The sequence below is a fragment of the Pleurodeles waltl genome, chromosome 3_1, assembly GCF_031143425.1.
Source record: "Pleurodeles waltl isolate 20211129_DDA chromosome 3_1, aPleWal1.hap1.20221129, whole genome shotgun sequence".
Taxonomy (NCBI): Eukaryota; Metazoa; Chordata; class Amphibia; order Caudata; family Salamandridae; genus Pleurodeles; species Pleurodeles waltl.
The window spans coordinates 526173805-526193532 of NC_090440.1; the positions used below are offsets into that span (position 1 = coordinate 526173805).

Genomic DNA, 19728 nt, shown 5'->3' on the forward strand with positions numbered 1-19728 from the left:
TGCTGTCACTTTTGTAAACCAAACTGCTGTGCATGGAGTTGCAGATAACTTTGCACTTGACAAAAAACATATAGCTATCACACCGTGGACCATGACAATAAATACACTAGGTGCGGTCAGAATCTTTTCTTTGTGACTGCTCTGCATTACCTGATACTAGACTAAAAATTACAGTTTCTGGGCTTCTAGCAGCCTCACATATTGGGCACATGCCCTAGGCCATCGCACTATATATATTAATACCCAGTATTGGATCATTTGTAAGTGGTCACGGAGCACACTAGCAGCAACAGTTACACAAAGATGCATCAGCAGAAGGTGACAAAGAAGTATGTGCTGCACAGATATTATGCAGTATTGTAGCCTGCAAATGTACCTGTTGATATCATCTTATGAATGTAGGTATCTTAACATTATGTGTGGTGCAAGGGTACAACAGAAATAAAGTTTCACACAAGTCAAATTAGCAAGTGTTGCCAAAAGCCACTACCAGCAAGTCTTGAATAAAACACTAGCCACAACTGCTGCATTGCAGCACTAGCAGTAAATGCTGCATGGGGCACCAACAGAAAGAACTGCATTGTTGAGCAATAGACACAAGTGTCAGCCACATGTGGCTGACAACAGAAAGCTGCATGGGGCACCAACAGAAAGATCTGCATTGTTGAGCAATAGACACAAGTGTCAGCCACATGTGCAGAGGTGTCGTTTAGTACAAACCTAAAAAGGATAACGCAAGCTGGTTGCACTCGGCGATAGTAAGGGCTCTGCTGTTAGTTTTCAATAATTTGGAAAAGTAAGGTCAGCCAGTGTAGGACCTCTGTGGGACTGTCTGGACTATATTGCACTCTCTAGTCCAGTTCTTCCTCACAGCAGTGTAGGGTATACAGGCCCAGGAGAGCAGGCTAGCGTAAGCCCAAACTTCACATCAGCAGACCAGGTTTAGTATGGGCTGCAAGAGTAAGACTTTTAGTACCCCAGATTTCATTTGCATGTGGTCTGAACATATTTATGACTCACGGACAGGTAGAGTGGAAATTCACACTGCCTTCAGACTCATCTCTAGTGCTCTCACTTGTGTCCAGTCATGAACAATAACCCAGATGCCTAGACACAAATCAGTTCACATAAAATAATTGTTTGCTGCCTGAAAAACCTAAAGAAACAGAACATATGGAAAAAAACAAATACTCAAGATGAAGTTAAAATGTAATGTAAATAGGTTCTGCATCCCTGGCATAGATTACAACAAGGCTTTCTCCAGTCATTGAGAATTTCAAGCCTTGTTTTTGCCTGTAATGGACACAGATTTCAAAGGGTCTTATTACTAAGTTTTGTAATTACTGCTGCATCTGAGACCTGGCAAAATGCAACACACTTAAAGCACTGCAGATGTGCACTAATGTGATGGGCAGGGACCAATCGGATCTATGCCCTTGACTCTGGCTGTAGGTCACTCTTCAATCTCAGACGTACCAAACAGATGCACAAGCTACTAAAATCTCAAGCCTGATGTCTGGCACTAGCGCATCACAAGGTCCTTTTAGACTTTTAAGCCCAAAACAAGCTGATCTTTTATGTATCATCTGCCTGCCCCCACGTTCTAACCTCATGTTACAAGAATTAACGACGAAGCAGTGACCATTGATGCCTTTTGATTTGACTGATACCCGTCTAGTACCTAAATTGCACAACCTGTAACCAGAGAATCTGGGGTCAATCCTGGCTTCCCTGATTAAACACATTTTGTGATCAAAGACAAATATTTTATTTCACTGTGTCTACTTTTTCTTCATTATTATAACAAATGATGGTACCTTGAAATGTCTATGTTCAGAATCTGTGTGGAACAAAAACCTATTATGTTTAAAAGATTATTTTGTTACTCCATCTATAATAAGAATCAAGGCCACATATGGGGTAAACATGACAAATGATTTGCTGCTTGTTAAACTAGTGACATGGTTGTCAGGGCAGGGTCGGCATGAATATTTTTAAGGTTAGGTTTTTAAACTGTAACTTTTAACAAATGCCTCTCAAAGCAGTGATATAATATGAAAGATATAAACTGAAGTACTAAAGTGAAAACACCCACATGTTAAAGAAACACACTTTTTTAAAACAACGTTATCATATTTTTACATGACGTTTGTTGCATAATTTAGCTGCCAAATATTATCATCTCTCAGCATGTGCACATACTTTTACAGCCAAGCATGACCAATGGCTCGCTTCCAGCTCAACTCTCCCTATTATTATTGCAATTGTACTTAAATAGCACTTACTACACCTGACGAGGAATCTTTGTGCTTTTCGGTGAGTAGCACGCTTCTCCGGAACGCAAAAAGAATTAGTGGTGGATTGGTATAAGGAAATATGAGTTCATTTGAGGGGTGTCTGTTTGTTGGATTGAATAGACTAATGGAGGATAGAACAGGAAAGAGTTTGGAAAGTGGTATTTGGGATATCATAGTAGTAAGATGAGGTTTGATATGAGTAAAAGGAGAGATGGAGATCTAGAAATGGATAGGGAGATCATACTAGTCAAATGAGGCTTGGGATGAGTCAAAGAAGGGACACATGGAGGGAGAATTTACAAAGGGTTGTTTGGGACATCATATTAGTAAAATGACGTCTGAGGTGATCCAAGGAGGGATAGAGGAGGGAAGAGTCTAGAAAGGGTTATTCTGTAGATCACAGGTGTAGAATGAGGTTTGGGATGAGTCAGAGTGGAGGCAGAAGATATATTGGGAGGGGTCTAGGGAGAGATATAGAGCAGTGCATTGAATGGAGTCAATGTTTTTTTTCCTTCTACAGGAACAGTAAAGTAATAAATATATAGATGCATAAGTACATAGACAGGGTATACCGGTATAAGGAGGAGAATATATTGAGACTTAAAGTTGTATTTTATAAACTCGCACTTTCAAGTGTTGCTGTATTTTAAGGCAATTTATTTGTGAATTATTATAACTAATATTTTTTCAAATGTTATATTTTCCTCACTATTTAAATAGTGAAGCACCTGTAGAAAATATAGTTATGATACTATTTACATACTTTGATAGATAAATACAACTGAGACCCATAAGTATCTATTCAAATAACATATATGAAAACTATGCAGTGACCTATATGCATGTTAAGCATAGAATAATATATATATATATATTGCCTACTGGAGGTCGCCAGTAGGTAGTTATAGTTAGGACGTAGTTTCCATAGGAAGAGAGTTTTTTGTTTTGCCAATAATGTTGGTGCCGCTTGACTAATCTTCACAAAATTTTCAAAACTAATATGACAGTCTGTTCAGCTGCTGTTTTAAAAGTTTATGGATGATCCATAAGTGGGGGCTAAGAAAAAGGGGGTGTCCCAGAACGCGATTTCCCTATTCATTTTTCCATAAGGTCTCTAGACACGGCTACAGCCCAAACCACTGAATGGAATGACACCAAATTTCCACAGATTATGCTTTTTGTGATTAGGTGTAAATCCATTAGGTAGCTTTGGGGATATTAAAGGTTAAAAAATATAGATATCTAGGGACGCAGATCCGCTGCAGATCCAACTGTCATTGTGTTGATTTGTGATTGTCTGCCAACACTTCAACAAGGAAGTGTTGGAAGCAATTTTGCTAAAGATCAAACAAAACAAAAAAAGGGCCATGGTGGGGACACCCTGAGCCCCTAGCGTTGGTGCAGGGGTCCCCAAGGGATCCAGACAGGGCTAAAAAGCATATATATATTTTTTAAACAATGGTCACCCACCCTTTTCTTTTATTTTGGGTCAGGTCCCGGGGGCACTGGAGGGGTTAAACAAGGAGGGGGGGAGTATGCCCCCCTCCTAGGGCTTACATTAGCCCCAGGGATCATAATAGTAGGGCGGGGTCCTGCCCCACTGCCCCAGGTACCGCCTCCTCCTCAGGGCTGAAATAAAATAATGACGGGATGCATTGCTGACCCCGGCCACGGGGACTACCATCTCCAGGGCCGGCTCCTGTTATGTCCCAGGGTGCCGACCCCCAAGACATAGCTGTTTACTCTGACTTAGCAGGAGCTTTGGCACCTTTCATCAAGTTAGAGCAAACACTCCATTTCCATTGGATGAGAGCTGTCAAAATGCTCTTGCCTCCTGGAAGCAGAGGTTTCATCTATTTTCCTGCCTGTAGAGATGCAGGCACGGAATGAGATGAAACAATTCCTCTTGCACACAGGGAACTGCAAGTTTAGCAGCTCTCTGTGTGCAACAGTAATGCCAGCTCCTGCAGGAGGTGGGGAGTCAGCTGGGACCGCAGGGCCTTAAGGCTCCTCCCATTGTCCCATTGCACACTGGGTGCCCTGGGAGGTACCCAGAAGACATGGCTGGGCTCCAGGGGATGGGGTCCCCGGGACGACATTGACCCAGGGAGGAGGGGGGGGGGCAGTGCCCCCCCTCCCCTACTGCATGAAGGCCAGGCCCCTTGGATGGGGTCCCTGGGGCCAAAATAGGCCTGGGGAGGGAGGCTGCGCTGTGCTCCCTCTTCTGTTTGTTTATGGCCAGGCCCTGGGGAATGGGGTCCCCACGTCAGACATAGGCCTGAGGAGGGAGGCCACTTGGCCCCCCTCCTATATTGAATGGAGGCCAGGCCCTGGGGGATGGGGTCCCTGGGCCAAGACTGGCCCCAGAGGGAGGGTTCAGGGCTCCCCTCTTCTATTAAGGGATTCTCCTTCCAGCCACGACCGGGGGGGGTGGGTGGGGGGCACATGGGGGAGCGCTGGCGCTCCCCCCGGTTCCTGAGTGCAGGACGAAGTGATCTCATCCAAGGCACCGTAGGGGTTAATGGACCTCATGTCTAACTTTGACTGGGACTTGAAGATCACGTTGTCTCACCACCGGGCCGGACATATCCTTGATAGTATTTTTTCTTGTTATGACAGGTGCTCTATGATCGGGAACGTATTCCTTGACTGGACCGATGATCTCCTACTGGCCTTTACGGTGCCAGGAAGGGGGAAGCTGACTAATTGCTCTCCGATCACCATGAAGATCAGAAATTGGGGTAAAATCGGAGAGCAAATGTTTGCGCAAGCACTGGAGATTTGCTGGGGACAGAAAGGGGAGCAGTATAGCTCCATAGTTGAACATGTGATAAGGGCAGCAGTGGACCTCACTGCCCCCTTGAGGAAGACCAGTTTGATGGCCAGGAGAAGAGGCTTGACCCTATGGTACACTAAGGAACTTAAGGATTTTCAAAGGCTATATATACATCAGGAGCGTAGATAGAAATTAGATCAGGGCTTAGAAGAGAGAGCTAAACTCAGGACACTGCTTGGAGACTATAAGCAGGCAATTAGAAAAGCCAAATCTGACTATTATGCTTTTAAGATTAAGAAAGAAGTCAATGTACTCAGAGAACTTTTTAAGGTGGTTTGCTCTCTTGCCTCCCCTGTCATCTTCCCCGACTTAGAGAACTCCCAAGCTTTCTGTGACAAGGTAGCTGAGTTTTTCAAAAACAAGGTCTTACAGATTCCAGCAAATCTTACCTTGCATTCTTCGGGCCTGGCTTTTGATTTACCAGTGGTTGGGGGAGAGACACACAGCAGAGTCTCACTCACTCATTTCTCCCCACTGTCAGCCAACAGAATTGAATCAGTTTTGTCAGGGGTCAGGTCAGGATCACCGGATGATCCCTGTCCCCCTAAAGTTCTAAGGTTGGCTCCTGAACCTATTTCTCAGGCACTGCAAATGGCATATATAGAGGTGTTAGACACTAAGGACTTCCCTCCCTCCTTGAAAGAGGCGATTGTGATCCTGCTTAAAAAGAAACCAGGGGGCGACCCTAATGAGCTAAAAAAATCCTAGTCCAATTTCATTACTGTCTACCCCAGCTAAGATCTTAGAAAAGCACCTTAACATTGAACTGGCCAATATTCTTCAGGAAAATGGATGCCTAGACCCCTCCCAGCACAGATTTTGTAAATCACATGGCACAGAATCGGCCCTTATTGCCACATTGGAGTCAATCCGCCGGGTGGTTGACCAAGGTGGGGGAGACATTTTGGTACTTTTAGATCTCTCAGCAACATTTGATACCATATCACCTCAATTGCTGATGCTTGGCCTATACCAGGCAGGAGTAAGATATGATGCACTGAGCATTTTGCACTCTTTTCTGAGTGGGATATCCACCATTGTGAGCTGTAGGGACTTCAGAGCCTGCCCATTTCAACTTCCTTGTGGTGTTCCACAGGGATCTTCACTCAGCCCTGCCTTGTTTAATCTGTATGTGGCACTGCTAGAGAAATTGGTCCGCTCCTTTGGTTTTCAGGTCTCCTCATACGCAGACAACAATCAGCTTATTATCCCCATTAATAAAAGAGGTTGAAGATAGGTTTCATATGTGCATGAACAAGGTATTCAAGTGAATGAGCCATAATTGGCTGAAAATGAATGGGAAGAAAAATGAGATTATATTTTTTGGCTCTTACAGCTCATCATGGAGTACGCGATGGTGGCCTCAATCCTGCAGGGACCTGCATCCCCATTGCCTGTTTCCAAACACGTAGGGACTTTGTTTGATAGCTCCCTGGCTTTTGACTTGCAGGTCAATCAAACCGGCAAAATCTGTTTCTGGGTGATTAAAACCCTTTGGAAAATTCTATCCTTCCTCCCCAAGGATCTTAGGACTTCTGTTGTGCTTGCTCTGGTTGTGTCCAAACATGACTCTTGTAATGCCTTACTGTTCAATGCTAATCAAGGCTTCCTTCATAAGCTGCAACTCATCCAGAAAACTGCAGCTTGTCTTGTGGTGGATTTTCCTAGGATGGTATCTGCAAGTGAGAACCTTAGGCAGCTGCACTGGCTGCCCATAGGGAAGAGTCTTGCCTTTAAAACTCTCTGTCTCACTTGTAAGGCTCTACATTCACAGGGCTCCAAATATCTTAGTTCTACTTTAAGGTTGTATACACCTAGCCACCATTTAAGATCAGCCGGCCTACACCTGGCTGTGATCCCCAGCTGCAGGAAATCTAAATGGGGTGACAATGTTTTTTCGGTGGTGGGTGCCAATTTGTGGGATACTCTTCCGCTACTTATCAGGAAAATAGAAGCGGTTCTGCCATACCAGAAACAACTTAAAACCTTGCTTTTTGCCCTATAATCAACCCCGTCTTTTTGATGTTGGGCTTTTTTTGCACTCCAATTGCATTTGTTTTGCTTCTCACTCTAATAGCGCTTCGATGCGCTTTATATATAAATGTAAATACAAATACAAACACCTACTCATACATTCACACATCCACTAACATACCCACTCAAAGACTCACACACTCACTTACAGACCCACTTTGACACTCTTGCACCCGCTCAGAGATCCACTCAGACATTCACGCACTCACTGAGACCCTCCCAGACATTCATGCACCCATTCACAGACCCACTCAGAGACTCACCCGCCAACTAACACACACACTCAGAGACTCACGCACCCACTCACAGACCCACTCATTTACAGACCCACTCAGAGACTCACACACTCACAGACCCACTCAGACCCACTCAGACACTCACTCATGCACCCACTCACAGACCCACTCAAGCACTCATACACCCACGCACAGATCGAATCAGGCACTCATGCACCCACTCAGACCAACTCAGAGACTCAGGCACCCTCTCAGAGACTCATGCACCTACTCGTAGACCCACTCAGAGATTCACGCTATCACTCACACACCCACACAGACACTCACACACCCACTCTCACACCTAGAGACACCCTCTCACAGCTACTCTTCCACTCTGACACTCTCACACCCACTCTCACACCCAGACACTCTTACACCCAGAGACACCCTCTCACACCTATTCTTACACCTAGAAAGACAGGCCCTGCAGTCAATGCGTGCCATGTGTGGCGCGGGATTGGGTGGTTATGCGGCCAGGCCCTGCAGCCAACCCCTGCCACACACGGCCAAAGGCTATGCACGGTGCAGGGTTGAGTGGTTATAGGGGATCAACCAACTCCAACCACACACAGTTAAGGGCTGTGCGTGTCAGTGGTTGGATTAACGTACAGTAATTAAAATTACTTTACGTAAAAAAAAATCATAGAAAATCACTGAAGAAACCAAAGGTTATAGGGACGTTATAGTTAGGAAATAGAATTAAAAATCCATAGAAAATCACTTAAACAACCACAGGTTACAGGGACGTTATAGTTAAGTCCTGAATTTGCTCACACAAAACCATAGAAATTCAGTAGTTATAGTTATTTCAAGTAACTCTAACTCGCGCCCTAAGGTAACTATAACTCGCGCCCTCGCCATGCGCTGCTAATTACCCCAGATATTTTAGCACTCATGACGACCTCTTATAATGCCAATAAAAATATCAATGATACATTAGCAAGTAAATTATTAAAGAAAAAACTGTGCATGGCCGGGGCACGATTTATAGTTACCTTAGGACGCGAGCTATAGTTAATTGAAATAACTCTAACTGCTGAATTTCAATGGTTTTGTGATAGTACATTCAGAACCTAACTATAACGTCCCTGTAACCTTTGTTTTCTTAAGAGACTATATATATACATATATACATATTTTATTTATTATTTTTTTAACCATAAATAATATATACATCTGTAAAGCAGTCTTAAGGAGTATCTGTATATTTAAAAAAACATAATTATTATACATATTTGTACAAATACACATATGTAGATACATACATATGATCAAATTATACATTTTTATATTCACAGGGAGGCACACTTGGAGGCGGCTGCAACATATTCTGCCACCTGACTGTAACTGACATTTTCTACAGTGCTGTTTTAGACACTTGAAAGATTTTCAATGTCTCCCTCATCCTTCCCCCTTGACACACATCCCTTTGCAATTTTCTTGGACAATGGAGGTAATGTTACTTTATCTTACAGGTGGCAAGCACAGTATAACAGACAGTAAGTTCAAGATAGGAAAGAGACCATGTTTAGCTTTGGGAGAAGAGAGTGTAGAGGAGGAGATAATGAAGTGCAAGGTTTTTGCAACTTCAAAATTTTTATCAAAATAAGTCAGTTTTCTCTGGAATGGATAAAAAATTACCTTTATCTCTCCACCAACCAATGGTGCCTGACGTCCACACAGCAGGATTGGCAGAGCATGTGTTTTTCACCCCACAGAGATAAAGCTATATTGAGAGGACTGTCAGTTTTTATGTCCACTAGAGGGAAGGAGTATTACTCATTCCTTCTTTGATACTGGCATGCACTTAATTTTCACCGCCTCCCACTCCTGTGAACACACCTTTCACTCTGAGTATTGAATAATTACATGTCTTTGCAGCTGGTCTCAGATAGGGTAAAACTCCTTTCTGTAAGAGTCCTTACAGCAGTGATGTGAGACTGTTCTCTGTGCTGCTGATGTAGAGGACAGCAAAGATCTTCACAAAGGGGGTTATTACAACTTTGGAGGAGGTGTTAATCCATCCCAAAAGTGACGGTAAAGTGACGGATATACCACCAGCCGTATTACGAGTTCCATAGGATATAATGGACTCGTAATACGGCTGGTGGTATATCCGTCACTTTACCCTCACTTTTGGGACGGATTAACACCTCCTCCAAAGTTGTAATAACCCCCAAAGTATTTTAAGTCATGGATTCACACCTAAGTGTATCCTTTCAGAGGTGCAACTGACATGCGACTGGCTTTGCCCCAGCCTACCTGTGACTTAAACACTGACAACTCGAAACTTATTTACACAGTTAGGTTGATCTTGGTGTCTAAATTCATTCATCTAAAAACCTGTGTTCATTTTTATAAATTGGTGTTGGATTTCTATATTGAGTGTGTGTCTTGCTTACTGGCTCTGTGTATGCAATAAATGCTTACCATTATCTTCAGATAAGCCTAAACTGCTCACCCACACTACCACAAAAGAGAAAATTTGGGATTATTATTTTAATCCCTGTAAACAAATAGGGGTTGCCTGGGCTATCTGCATAGTGCCCCCTTACATTTGGTACACTACATATATAGCCAGCTTCCTAAAAGTACATTACCATGCAAATACAGTGCATTTTCTATTTCTTGTAAAATCACTAATTCGTAAAGCACTTACCTAAGATCGAAATTCTTGGTGGTTAAAAATATATGACAAGCATTTGCAATGCAATAGGTCTCGCATTTGCTTGAGTTAGAGCTATTGGCATTGTAAATTCATAACTGGACTTTTCTTGCCACATAAATTGGTCAACCCTGCCTCATAAATTTGGTCTTTTCCTGCCATATAATTCCAGTGGCCCTGCATATAACTAAAACATTTATATTTACCTTCTTCCTCTATCTGCAGTCAAAAATGAAAATGTTGCCATTTAGCATCCTAATTTAAATCTGCCATGCTAATTCCAATAGAATATCACTTTCACCACCCCGCCACCGGAGTTGCTGGCTGGCTAACACAATTTCCAAAAAAAAGACACAAGACAGCCATGGAGGAGTAATGACAGAAATAAACTAGAAGGGTCATCCAGACATATCAAGAGTGTTCTAACAGTTATAGTGTAATAAGGATGTTAAGTTGGCCTGAATCATGGTCGTAATTGCAATACGGAGAGATTAATAAAAACTTATACAATTATCATGTAAACCCCATAAAAACCTTTATCAGAAATAAACTTGTGGCATTAGACTGTAATGCTCAGAAATGCCCGTAGAGGACACCACAACAAAAATAGCATTTGTAAAAAAAACATGGTTATGTAACCACATAGTTAGCTCCTAGAGGGCAAAACCACATTAAAAGAAAATGTCAGAAAGTAATGCACTGTAACAAATATATTTTAGCCCTTAAAAGGCATAGCGCATTACACATTTTTAGGGCTGGCAATGCCTACTCCAATGACATTGCAAACAAGGCCTTAAAACACAAACTACTCCAAGCTGTAAAACAAAAGTTACAACAATGAGAGCTCTTAAAAAGACACTGAATGGTGGGAGGGGTTATTTTTTTGGGATCCCTAATAACCTAGTGTTGGGACCCAGGGATGATGTAGTCAGAAAGAGCACATTGTTGTGAACATTTTTGTCGCATGTTTCCCAAGTGCAGTGCATATTGTAGTATAAACTCTCCAGCTGTGTCAGAAGATCCGCTTTGAGGATTTCTGTGTTTTCTTTTTTTGGGGGTAAATCATTAACCAAAGCTTTATGAAAGCTAAGAAGCATGAAGGGGAGAGCCAAAAGAAATGACTGATTAGGTAACCGTCTGAACAATGTGACTAGTGCTTCAATACCGCCGATGGAGTTTGCGGTGTTCTGCACTGTGAGCGCCATGGCCCCAATGGAGCACAAAGGGGAAAGAGAGAGACAAAAGAAAAAAATAGTTTGTCTACGCTGAAGTATATCACAATCGTGCAATAATCCATGTAACAGGTCAATCTGCAAGGCGGTAACAAAACTGCCCCAAGGCGGGACAAACGTAAAGCATTTACCAATTACAATTTTCAAAGGCATGTCCACAAAAGAGTGAAAGTGGTGGGCGTGGGTAAAGCCCACAATATACTTACAACATATCGAAAAGCGCTTGCACCCTCGACCTAAAAACAAGTGTTATTTTTCTAAATTGGTCTTGAGTTTCTTCTTCAATGTGTGTCCCATTTATTTACTGTGTGTGTTCAACAAATGCTTAATATTACCCTCTGTTAGGCCTAAACTGCTCGCCCACAGTACCACAAAAGAGAGAATTTATGGTTATTACTTTAAGCCTCTATCTTTCCAATAATGGTTGCCTATACCATCTGCATAGTGTACCCCTAGAATGGTACACTACATAGATAGCCAGCTTCCCACACAGGCAGAACACTGAATCCTCATGGCCGAAGGCCAGAATAACTTGTATTAGGGTCAATATCTTGAGCTTTGCATTTTTGAAGAACAAGATTCTTAATTTTCAGTCTAATAATGGTCTCAAGCCTCACTCCATCTTGGGGGCCAGGAAGTAACTAGAGTAACAACCTGTTACCCTTTCCATCTTGGGTACAAATCTATAGCCTCTTTGGTGAGCAACTGCAACACTTTGTGGGAGATCAGACCAGTGTGGGCCACTGGTGTTGAGGCACTGTGAGGAGGGTGTTCAGAAAGGGGAGGAAAATCTAATCTGGATAAACTAAAGATCCAATAGTTCTGAAGGATGAGTAGGGCAGGCATGCTACATACTGCTCCCTACAACTTCCAGATGCCTGCTCAAGGGCCAAATAAAATGGTTTGAATTGATGCTGCAGGCTACTGCCATTTTCCTTTGGTGTTGCTTCTGCCACTTCGCCACAAAAATTCTGCACTGGCTGCGTTGGCTGGCAGAGACAGCTGCCACTAAAGGAAGGTGAGGCCCAAAGAGTAACAACTGAAATTCCAGAACTGGTGGTGGAAAGTAGAGTAATAGAACTGCTGGTCCACCAGCATCCACCCACCCACACCCCCCACGCAAATACTAACAATGCCCTCAATTCCCCTTCCCAACACACTTGCCACGCAAGCAGCAACAACGCTTAGATTCCCACCATACACCACAATCCACAGCAAACCAGCTCGGCAACCCCCGCCCGCCTGCATGCTTCTCAACAAACAGTCTCAGATAACACACTCAGTAAGCAAAAAAACCAAAATATGGAACCTGCTTAGCAGTGACGCACCCAAAATCCCTTTCATCTCAGAGACATAGCTCAACCCCTCATTGGTTCCTGATATTGCCATCTGTACAAGCCAGGAGGAAGACTTGCTATCACCTGCAAGGAATCCATCAAATGCACAACATCCACAAAGAATGCCACCCAATTCATGGAACACCTGCACTTCAAGCTCCAAAAACTTCATCCTGAATGGAACACTAGCCTACCGACCACTCAGACCATGGGCCACCTTTACCGACTTCATCACGGACTTCATGGCTTTGCTCACCATCGACACCAGAGCCTACATTCTCCTTGGTCACTTCAACTTTCACCTGGAAGACTGAAACAGCCCCTGCTCCACAGCACTCTTCAAAAGCTTAAGCAACACTGGACTAACCCAGTTTATCTCAGAACCAACACCCACTGCAGGACACACACAGAACCCTGTCTTCACCATAAGTAACAGCATCAAATACAACTTCACCTCACATGGACTGACCATTCCATCATTCACTACAACTCATCTTGCCCTCAGCCACTATCAATAACATCTCTGCCTCCCAACAACTCTGCACCAACCTATACAACTTCTTCCACAGCAAAATCGCAACCATTTACAGAAACCCAACTCCAGGGAACTCCTTGCTAGCCTACAGCACTCCCCCTCACTGTGCATGTATGTTTGGCCGGCCGTCTGGGGCCGGCCAAACACACACACATGCACAGCAGGCTCTCTCCAGCCCTGCATTGTGTTGCTGGGCTGGAGAGAGCAGGCACAGGCTCCCAGTCTGCCTGGGAGCATCCTGGCTGGGCGCCCCCAGCCAATCCCAGTACTGGTCTGAGCAGCCTCAAGATTGTCCCCAGGGGAGGCTGGGAGCCTGTGCCTGTAGGAGAGGAGCAGTACGATACAGGTAAGTTTTTTTTTTTTATTAATTCCACCCCACCCGTGCGTGTGCTGCCCCACCCATATTTAGCACCGTGAGCCACCTCTGCCTTTCCCCTTGTTCTTTAGAGTCCTTACCACTAACCCTCACAACCCTATGGATCCCATCCCACTGCTTTACCCCCACTTAAATAACTATATCTGTATATGAGCCTGTCTTCAACTGTAGCATCATGATTTCCAATTGCAGCTTAATCAGATTTTATTAATGTTATAGATTACAATGCACACTAATTATACAGTGGTTAAAACTGTATAGCACACTAATACCGGCTCTGCAGTTATGGCGTAAGAAAATGTCAAACAAATAGGCATACACTAGCGGTAAATGTTGCACAGGAAAAGCACTAGCATGGAGTGCTACACAGGACTCGCAAACAACCAAGGAGAGGGGCAGTTTGTCTAGCAACTCTGAGGCAGTACATCACAATTATAGGTCTTTCATTATCTCAGTTGGCCCACTCCAGATAGTTTTGATACACAGGCTTTGGGGTACCCTCAAATGATTAGAGGTCTCTTAGTGCACTAATTACTTTGAATTCAAATTTAGAGCTCAAAGTACTCATTCTGCATCAGAGAAATCTGGCCTGATTTAGCGTTTTGCGGACGGGTTACTCCATCACAAATGTAACGGATATCCCGTCTGCCATATTACAAGTTCCATAAGCTATGATGGAATTGTAATACAGCTGATGGGATATACGTCACATTTATAAGGGAGTAATCTCCTCATAGTTGCTGCAGTTAATGTTAAAATTCCACAACTAGCATCTATTCATGAATGTCTTTCTTTGAGATTTGGCCACTATAGACTTTTTTATAACTTCAGCAGCTCATACAATCTTTGTGTTGTTGATGACCAAGAGATCTCTGGGCTCAAACATCAACAAAACAAGTAGACTATTATTGCGAGGTGATGTGAAAACGTTTCCCCACTTGCCGTATCTAGGAATTCACATTTCTATGAAAGGAGGCCCCTTGCCACTTGTAAACTGTGATAATACATACAGAACCTCTTTGTAAATGCATTTTGAAGCACCTGTTGTGCAGTCAGAAGAGCACCAAATACTTGAAGGGACTTATTAAAAATAAAATTAAAAAAATACAAAATCAGCTGGAGCTTTATATCTTGTATCCTCCCCCTTGCAGAGTTCTCTATCAGTGTTGTGTGTGTGTGTGTGTGTGTGTGTGTGTGTGTGTATATATATATACATAACCAATGGGTGGTCACCAATAGATACCATTTTTTGTTTTGCCAATAATAAGTTTGGGGCCGTTTGACAAATCTTCACTAAATGTTCAAAATGAATACAACTGCTGTCTTGAAAGTTTCAGGGTGATTTGCCAAGCAGGGACAGAGAAAAAGGGGGCGGGGGTCCCAGAACGCTTTTTCCTCATGCAATTTCCTATAGGAATTTTGAATCCGACTACAGCCCAAACCACTGGACGGAATTACACCAAATTTGGCAGAAAGATAGCTCTTGGACCAGAAAGAGCCTTTTTCCTTATTTGGTGTAAATCCACTCTGTAGTTTTTTTTAGATATTACATGAAAAATAAATTTGTATATGTAGGGATGGGGAGCCTCCGTGGATCCGAAAGTCTCCGTGCAGATATCTGATTGGCTGCCAACACTTTAACCAGGATGTGTGGCAGCCATTTTGGGACTTGGAATCAGTCTATTCCCAAAAATAAAGTAAAAAATAAAGAAAAGGGGGACAGGGTAGAAAAAAAGCATTTTTTAAAATTTTCCATTCAAACGGCTGTGAATTCGCGGATTTGGGGAAAAAAATAAAGAAGCGTGGTATCTTATGCTTGTTTTGCTTTCAGCACCCGGGTGGCCCGGGCCTGGAGCATATATAATTAAAAGAAATTTGGAGAGGGTACATATGGCCCCACTCTCCAAGGCCACTTTAGGCCCTGGGGACTGCCACCTCCCTGGGGTTTTAAATTAATAAAATGAAAGGAAGTGAACCGAGCAGCCCCCTTCCGTAGGCCTTTAAAGTCCCCGAGGACTGCCACCTCCCAAGTGCTAGGCTTGAAAAGAAGAGGCGGACCACACAACCTCCCTCTTTAGTGTCAAATTGCCCCAGGGACTGCCAGCTCCGCGGGGCATGGCCAATATACAAAGGGGATGGGGGCCATGTGGCCCCTTCTTGGAGCAATCAATGGCCCTGGGGACCGCCATCCCCTAGGGCTGGCTTCCTATCTCTGAGGTGCCCACTCCCGGAAGACAGCAGTTTGCTTTGCCTTGGCAGGAGCTTTGACAGCTTTTGCCATGAGAGAGCAAACTGTAAGTCTGCTCCCAGCGTGCAGGAAGACTGGTCCCGCTAGTTCGGAGTGGACTTTTGGTCTGTTTTCCTGCCCACTATCAAGCAGGCAGGAAGACAGATGAAAGGATTACTCCTGCACACAGGAAGCAGCATTTTTAGCTGCTCTCTGCGGGTGGGAGCAGTGCCGGTCCTGCTGGAGGCGGGGAGCCAACAGGGACCATGGGGCCCTTCAGGCTGCCCCCAGTGGCCCCACTGCCAAAATTGTAGACATACATGGTCACTAGAGACATTACCTCAGAGTACTTTATGCAGCTGTATTTTGGAATATGGATTCTACATTTCCCCAACAAGGTTGTGCTTACTAATTAGCTAGTGGAAAGTACTGCAGTTGGGTAGAAATTTTGCGTAAAACTGGATAAATAATCAGGTCATGATGCATTCTGGCACTGATGCTCATTTCATAGAAATTAAACCTGAAGCTCTGCTTCCATAAAGTACAAAACATCCTAAATTCTTGCTTTTGGCCAAGGCAAAGCAATTGTGTTTTCTCTGCAGTTCCACCTTGAAGAATTATATGAAATCCTTGATGGAGGTGAATGCATCCTTCCTCTTTCAGAGCGCAATACGTTCTACAGTGACTGTGAGAAGTGGGTTTTTTCTTGTCATTTCCTGCTGAGAACAGAGCACGTTGGTCTTCCTTTTAAATACTACAAGTTTACAAATGTGTAAAATAACCTAGAAGCCCATTCCACTTGGCTGAAGGCTCTGTGTGGTACAGGGTTGGATGCCTAAAGGGCAGTTGGCCACAGGCCTGGTCCTGCGGGCAATCTTTGCTGTGCACGCCCAAAGGCCATGTGTGGTGTGGGGTTGGATGCCAAAAGGGGGTTGATCGCAGGACCTGGCTGCAGGCCAGGCCCTGTGGCCAGCCCCTGCCCAGCACCGCCAAACACCATGCGTGGGGTTCGGTTGGATCCCAAAAAAGTTCATCCACCTCAGCGTCTTCATTAAAAATGTCACGCTGATCAATCAAGCAGAGTGCAAGAAAAACAGGGGAACCCCAAAATGTTGATTTCCTATGCTATTCACCACAGAAAACTTTGCTCTCCGATACAGAAAAAAAGCTGAAAAGAATTACACCAAATTTGGCAAAAAGTTAAAACTTTACTCAGAAATTGTGAATTTTGTAATTTGATCTAAATCTGTTCAGCTCTTTCTGAGAAATTTGCATTTAAATAGTCTTGGGCTTGAACGGGTTAAAAATGTAGGTATACGAGTCCCTCTGTACCAAACAAACCTCCAGATTATAATGACTGGAGTGGGGATCAGACGAGATGGGCGTGCTATGGAGATGCCATTGCTCTCCATCGCAATGGACTCTGTAGGGTGAAATGGAGTCTCCTGTGCAAATGTGCATTTTTTCCCTCCCTTTAGGGATTTTTTTCCTGTAGACAAGGTCGCTACCCTGACCCCAAGTTTGGGGGCTATTTCTTTCTATTTCAGTACAGCCTAAAGGGATTTTACCTTCTTGTGCGTGTTCCCAAGCTTCCAAGAAAACCATGCCAGAGGACATCCACTTCCTGCTCCTTAAATGGGATTTACTACTGGGGATTTCCCTGCAATCACGTAAAAGAAATTCACAGAAATAGATTTACAACTGCGAGGAACCCCCTAGGGAATTCCTAGCAAATGTAAAACACGTAAACTAGATCATAAGCCTACATTTACAAAATAATTTACACCTCGGTGAGTTCTAAATTGTTAGACTACATACATCTGATTGCAATCTTTATGACTTTTTTATGGCCTGTTCTGACTAATGAAAGGTAGCTGATGCATGATTTGTGAATTATTGATAACATTCTGCCCAGACAGGAGGATTTGTATTATCCAGAGGTGGGGATAAATCAACTTAAGGTAATTGCAGCCTTCAAAATTCCGGCTAGCTATCACTAATAGACTCAGCAGAATCATTGTTTTGCTTGTATTATGTTATTCTTGTTCTACGTTGTTAATGTGGATTTGAGCATTTTATGAAACACACGGGAGTGCAGTGGCAGCAGCAATTCTACAGGAAGATCGGAGCGTGCATGTGTAGCACAGGATCACAAGTCGTAGGTGTTGCAAGGGATGGGGTTATTGGGAGTGCACAAGAAGCAAATGCTGCAAATGTTTGCAATGGTACGTGGTGAATGTCCTAGGAGTAGTTAAACCTCAGTTTACGCTCGCAATAAGTGTTTCACTGTGTGACCTAGCAGGAAAGAGTTGCACAAGGAAGTCCGGGCAATAAACGTTGCACTGGGAGTAAGTGATGCATAGTGGGGCAGCAGCAGAAACTGTTGAAGTTTTGAACAGTAAGTGTCACCGGAATGTACGTGTTACACACGGAAGAATTAGGCGAATGCGGCACCACCGGTGGGTTTGCAGCAATTTCTAAAGAAGGGGAGAGTCGCGGTAAGTGTAGCGCAGCAAATACGATATGTGTAGCATTGGAGGTGCACAGTAAGAGCTCCATTATGTACATTACACCAAGCTGACAAAAGTGAAACGAGATTTGTGCTTTGAACACAGGGGTGACTATTAAGTGCTGCATTACAACAACAGGAAGTGTTGCACAGAGGAGCACAAAATCACTTGCAGCAATTGTTCACCACCAGTGAGACTTGTATTAAGGGGCAAAGTTTTCGAACAAGCTGCACTAGCAGAATGTATTCCACGTTGGTAAGTATTGCACAGGTTTGCCGTGATTTTCAATCGGATGAACTGAAATATGCTTTGCACTATATTAGCAGTAACTGTTGGGTATGATCGCATTAAAAGTATGCATTGCATAGATGTATACTAAGTATACTAGCAGGTGCACCAATTTTACTTTCCCAGGGTGGCTGCACTTGGAAAGTACCCTTATTATCATTACATCCGCACCTTAGATGTAATGGTGCACAAGAGTGCACCAGCAGTGTAAGTTGCAATGGGTGTAACAGCAGTAAATATTGCAACTGGGTTTTACTGCCAATGTTGCATGTGTATTCAGAAGCACTAGCAACGAAAAAAAAATATTCCGCAGTACGTGGTGCATGCTGAGGGGTATGGGATTCATAGTTAAACCAGTAGTATCTTTGACATGGTTATGCGTTTGTGTTATGCTCTAGTAGTGTAACAGCACAAATAGAACTAATGGTTAGAATGATTGCACTTAAGACAGTGTTGCACAGCGACGCATGCTGGGTACATGTGCACTAGCCATGTGTTTTGCAAGAGGATGGACTAGCTTCTGTTACAAGAAGGAGCAACAATATTGTTGTGTGTGCACCAGCTGTATCCGTTTTTACTGGATACACTAAAAGTAGAATATCAAAGGAGTGCGTTGTTAATTAACCCATTAAAGAACTTTGGCACTCCGCTCTCGGTGCCTAGAAGCCGTTCTGGAAGTACATTACGAGGAACCCAACTCTGGCGACTTCAGCAATAAAACTCCCGAATGCACAGCGGTATTTTTATCTGCCTCTGCTCTGTAAGAAAACACTCTTGCATAGCAAAGCACTACGAAGTGGCTGCCTATAAAGGCTACATAAAACATCTTAAGTATTGTTGTGTAGAGCAAAAGGTGTAAGTCGTTGCCGAGAGGCCCACTACTAGTTCGTTTTCCACGGGGGTGCACTGTCATTTTTGCATGAGGTGCACAACTATTGTGTCACGGGGCTGGGTGCAAGCTGCGGTAAGAGCAGCATTGCCCTGACATCAGATGCAGTGACGGTGCACTGCATGCCAGTCGTGTAGAGATGTGGACTTTAAAGTAGCCACAAGTTGGCAAGTCTGCACTATACAAAGCTCGCTAAATAAGCGATGCAGAGATGTGCTCTTACA

The 19728-nt window shown here is 43.6% G+C and overlaps 1 protein-coding gene across 1 annotated transcript in view; it reads right to left on the minus strand.

Annotated features, from left to right (window-relative positions):
- PCSK6 (proprotein convertase subtilisin/kexin type 6) overlaps nucleotides 1-19728 on the minus strand; it is a 1406757-nt gene that overhangs the window by 1386449 nt on the left and 580 nt on the right. The window lies entirely within an intron of this gene.